The following is a 6,000-nucleotide window of genomic DNA, read 5'->3' on the forward strand; positions in this document are numbered from 1 at the left end:
TAAAAAGCTTAGTGATAAAAAAAATTCCAGGAATGTATTTAATCTCCAGGGTGTGAAAATCTTACCTGGCGTAACGACACTGAATGATTTGTCCTGACATGACATCCTGTAACTGACGGGAGTCACACAACAACAGGCTTATTAATGGAGGCTAATCTGCATGAACAAACGTATTCTCCTCCAATGAAATGTCACATTTTTAGAGGCAGGGATCTTAAAGAGGAAACAGCAGGCATGTCTCCAAATCCAGACTGATGTCCTCTGAAGGAGTCGTGATGTCTCCCCCAGGAGCTGATAGTGGGATCGGAAGGAAAGCACTGCTGCTGCCAGGCTCGGGCTAATTGCTGGAAATATTTGTGTGATGATTCATTCTGTGATTCAAATGTCAGTTTCTGTGTAGAAAGGGAAAAGCATGCTGGATGGATTTCATGGTTTGATCTTTTTCCTTCCAGCACTGTGATTAGTGCAGGATATACAGAGGAGGGTGAATTTAATGCAGCATGCAAGCTCATGACACTAAAAACACATTTAATGCGTTGAAATTTCCTAAATCTCTCCATTAAATCAAGACACACTTTTCAGTAAGTGGCACTGTTGATCAGAAAAGTAAATAATTTTATTGATGGAACAAAGAGTTCAGGATGAACACTTCAATAATTCAACCCATTTCAGATAAATATCTCTTTCCTTATTCATACTGTGGTCAGGCAGTCTCAGTCATGTCTCACAGTCTCACGCAAGCGCACACACGTGAGCGCAGTGCACAGAGAGGCAGTTAGAGCTACAGGCTACAGTGAGGCTAAAAACAGAAATTAAATGACGTTTTTCCAAACAGCTTTTTATGTCGGGGCTTCAGGACACTTGGATCACTACAGACGAGCAGTCTGGAGATATTTTGTGGTTTCAGTTATGTGTTTTGGACGTTTGAATCTGGGGCGCCGTAAGCCTGCATTGGGTGGAGTTGTGTTGCTACCCCCTCTCCCCTTGGATCTCCACAAGGGATGTGAGGACTTCACCTGAGCCTCCCTCGGCATATGGGTGAGTAGATAATGGCTGAATTTTCATTTTTGGGTGCACTGTCCCTTTAAGTCACACCCAATTTAGTGCAGTTTGGCAGGTTTCTTGCTTAGGTGACACGCCATTCTTCATCCCTCCTGATCACCTCCTGATTGCAAAATCAACTCATATATTACGTCACTTTACAAACGTTGATATGATTTGTATGAGACATACAAAAGAAATATATTTGTGGTTTGCAGATGTACAATGCCGACATTTTCTTCTGGCTACTGGGCTGCGTGAATATACAGTTTTAGAGGCTGCAGTCTGGTTGCTGTTGAACTGCACTGTGTTATTCAGAAGCTTTTGTGTTGTTTAGTCTACCATCATAATTCAACAACACTACAAACTGCATCCACCAAAATGATTACACAGCACCTCTCTGAAACACTTTCAACAGAACATAATAACCCCTGCAGCTGTGTAGCTCATTCAGCTGATATCTATCAGGGATGTTCAGATTATACCTTGATATTTCCTAACATTCAAAATATTTACTCTAACCTGACTCCCTCAGCTTGTATGCTAAGAATTCTGTGATACTAACACCTCCATGGTCACTCTCTGCCACCTGTTAAGAATTTCTTATCTGCTTGATAACAGTCTCTGGTCTTGAGGACAGGCGATGCTGACGTTGTTGTGTCTTCAGCTTCGGTCTGTTTAAACTCCACTGAGGATACAGAAAGGAGCCGCAGGAGAATTTGCATCAGTCTCTTATTTACACACAAATGAAGAGTCTCTGGCTGAAGGACCGACTGGATCTGTCTGCACTGTTAAACAAAAAAGAAGAAAAAATGTTTTTTGTGCAAAATTTTTTACTTCAAATGAATGACTTTATTCATCCATCATGGTCTGACAACTATGAATCTTGTGTTTGTTTTGTTTTCTTTCAGAGTTCCAGAATTAGCTGAGCCCAAACCAAAAAGAACCTGTTGGGGTAGTTTTAAACAAACACTTTATCTTAAACCTTTGTTTTGAGAATCATAACCAGTTCTGGTCCTCCGCATGACCCTCTGTTCTGTATGTTTGTCTGCAGTTTAATCAACACATTCTCAGTCTGACCTCGTCACATATTGGTGTTCGGTCACGGACCTTTCACGTCAAGATATATTGTGCAAGGTACCCTGAGTGTGTTGGTTGTTGATGTTCTAGGACGCTGTCTCAACTTCAAAATAAACTTCTGTTTTCACAGGAAATGTAGTTTGCATACAGTCTCTTTCAAAATAACCACTAACGTCAGTGCAACACCGCAGATCTATGTTTTTTTTTTCCCTTCAACAACAAATGCACGTGGTTATGTTTTGCCAACACATGCCTGTGGTTGGGTTTAGAAAAAGAGAACAGGGTTTGGCTTTACAGTCTTGCGGGAAGCAAACACCAGCCTCCCAAGTGAAAGTCGATGGTTGCTGGAATCACCCACCACCCCTCCTGTCCGCCCTACTTGGACCTCTGCTGCTTTAACTTTCACCTGGTGTTAAACAATGATGGCGACTGGCCACATATCATGCCGATGTGAAAGGACGGCTTTTTTTGCCTGTGTGTCACCGGAAGTCACTGATCAAGCAGAGTGAGACTAGATTGGTTTAATCCACCTCTCTGCCACTGATCTGTTACGTCTCTGTTGCCAGCTGTTAACCACACTAGCTATAGGATAATTTCGCCACATTTCTGTGAAACTATATGAGTACTACAAACATATTGATCTAACAGATGGAGAAGTGGATAATGCTTCAGGAGTGATTTGAGGAATGTTGATGGTATTCCTTTAAATCTTTTAAGGACTACTGCTTGAGTAATGGTGTCCTGAGGAGAGAATTAAGATACGTTTGTGTGTTGTAATCTGAGCTACTCTGTGGTTTGTTGTGATAAACCAGTCCAGCCACACTGCATGTTAGTGCGTGCATGTGTGTATCACACTGGCTAGCTAAACGCCACCACTTTGCACTTTGTGCGTATAGTGGTTACTGCTGATATAGGGACAGCAGAGTGGCGAAAGCATAGCACCCACCCCCTGGTTCACCCCAGTTTAACACCGCTAGCACTGCCAGCACTGTTGCTGTTGTTAAGCATTGTTCATAGAGTCAGCACCAATGGCTGCTCGTCACAGGCTCAGTCACCTCCATGTTGAGAATCGTGTCCAGCAACACATTTTCAGTGGTAGATGGGTCAAACAAAACAAGACTTTAACCTAGGAGACCACAGATTGTGTCCCTTGTGAAACCAAAACTCAGTGTTGATTTATTGTAATGTTATGTACAGTACAAGCCAAAAGTTTGGACACACCTTCTCATTCAATGCGTTTTCTTTATTTTCATGACTATTTACATTGTAGATTCTCACTGAAGGCATCAAAACTATGAATGAACACATGTGGAGTTATGTACTTAACAAAAAAAGGTGAAATAACTGAAAACATGTTTTATATTCTAGTTTCTTCAAAATAGCCACCCTTTGCTCTGATTACTGCTTTGCACACTCTTGGCATTCTCTCCATGAGCTTCAAGAGGTAGTCACCTGAAATGGTTTTCCAACAGTCTTGAAGGAGTTCCCAGAGGTGTTTAGCACTTGTTGGCCCCTTTGCCTTCACTCTGCGGTCCAGCTCACCCCAAACCATCTCGATTGGGTTCAGGTCCGGTGACTGTGGAGGCCAGGTCATCTGCCGCAGCACTCCATCACTCTCCTTCTTGGTCAAATAGCCCTTACACAGCCTGGAGGTGTGTTTGGGGTCATTGTCCTGTTGAAAAATAAATGATCGTCCAACTAAACGCAAACCGGATGGGATGGCATGTCGCTGCAGGATGCTGTGGTAGCCATGCTGGTTCAGTGTGCCTTCAATTTTGAATAAATCCCCAACAGTGTCACCAGCAAAACACCCCCACACCATCACACCTCCTCCTCCATGCTTCACAGTGGGAACCAGGCATGTGGAGTCCATCCGTTTACCTTTTCTGTGTCTCACAAAGACACGGCGGTTGGAACCACAGATCTCAAATTTGGACTCATCAGACCAAAGCACAGATTTCCACTGGTCTAATGTCCATTCCTTGTGTTTCTTGGCCCAAACAAATCTCTTCTGCTTGTTGCCTCTCCTTAGCAGTGGTTTCCTAGCAGCTATTTGACCATGAAGGCCTGATTGGCGCAGTCTCCTCTTAACAGTTGTTCTAGAGATGGGTCTGCTGCTAGAACTCTGTGTGGCATTCATCTGGTCTCTGATCTGAGCTGCTGTTAACTTGCGATTTCTGAGGCTGGTGACTCGGATGAACTTATCCTCAGAAGCAGAGGTGACTCTTGGTCTTCCTTTCCTGGGTCGGTCCTCATGTGTGCCAGTTTGGTTGTAGCGCTTGATGGTTTTTGCGACTCCACTTGGGGACACATTTAAAGTTTTTGCAATTTTCCGGACTGGCTGACCTTCATTTCTTAAAGTAATGATGGCCACTCGTTTTTCTTTAGTTAGTTGATTGGTTCTTGCCATAATATGAATTTTAACAGTTGTCCAATAGGGCTGTCGGCTGTGTATTAACCTGACTTCTGCACAACACAACTGATGGTCCCAACCCCATTGATAAAGCAAGAAATTCCACTAATTAACCCTGATAAGGCACACCTGTGAAGTGGAAACCATTTCAGGTGACTACCTCTTGAAGCTCATGGAGAGAATGCCAAGAGTGTGCAAAGCAGTAATCAGAGCAAAGGGTGGCTATTTTGAAGAAACTAGAATATAAAACATGTTTTCAGTTATTTCACCTTTTTTTGTTAAGTACATAACTCCACATGTGTTCATTCATAGTTTTGATGCCTTCAGTGAGAATCTACAATGTAAATAGTCATGAAAATAAAGAAAACGCATTGAATGAGAAGGTGTGTCCAAACTTTTGGCCTGTACTGTAACTTATGTACCTACGTCCAGTTGTTTTAACATAACATTAATGTACGTATGGTGGTTGCAATGTTTTTTATTTATCTATTTTACATAACAAACATAGGTATATTAACTCAAGAAATGATCTTTTTTCTACAAGTTTTGTTGCCTTAAGCTAACTGACTGATTTCATGACATTACCAGGTGTTTCAGTGTGTTTCAGCTGTGTGTCAAACATAGACATTAAGGGGTGCTATGTGCGTCACATGTGCAGTGGCTTGCCAAGCCTTAATTAAGCATTTTAACACAGACTATGAGCTTTCCCTAAACCTCACTGAACCATAATTATAGTGGTGTAAGAACAGGAAGCATATTCATAAATCTTATTTGAGACATATGATAACTTAATGCCTTTATTGTCAGTCTAAAGAACCAGTGCCTATATTTTGCAGTGAACTTTAAAGTTATTAAATAGAGACAAAAGTTACAAAAACGAAACAAAGTGAAACAAACCATTTATAGTAAACCACATATTTGAGTCAGTATCTGTTTTCCAGAGCTAATTAAGTGTTGTTGTTTTTTTTTTCTCAAAAAAAAAAAAAAAAAAAAAGTTGGCCTGACAAAAATAAAAATGCTCATGGCAAGTCAGAAGTTTTACCTGCTGTAGTACCACACAGTCTATACAATTTTGAAATAATCTCAAATTTTGATTTATTACAATCTCATAATTTCACTCAGAATCATTTCATAATTTTAAATGACTATTTCATAATTTTGACACAGTATCTCATGATATTTTACCTAATAATTTTGACTTGCTCTCTTGAAAATCTGACTCACCTCATGACTTTCTTATCATTGGGCTTTTCATTTATTTTTTCATTCTTTTCCCAGCAGAAATGAGCTTCATTTGAATATCAGTCACATCAGCACACATTTTCTAAGAACAGGATGAAGCTCACAGTTACTGGATTGTTTCATTGTTATATGGTTAGTCACCACAGGAAGTGTGTGTGATGAAATGCTGGAGTTACTGAAGCCGCGAACACACTCATTCAGTTTCTGATGACAATCAGATGACA

Source organism: Epinephelus lanceolatus, chromosome 16 (assembly GCF_041903045.1).
Source record: "Epinephelus lanceolatus isolate andai-2023 chromosome 16, ASM4190304v1, whole genome shotgun sequence".
NCBI lineage: Eukaryota > Metazoa > Chordata > Actinopteri > Perciformes > Serranidae > Epinephelus > Epinephelus lanceolatus.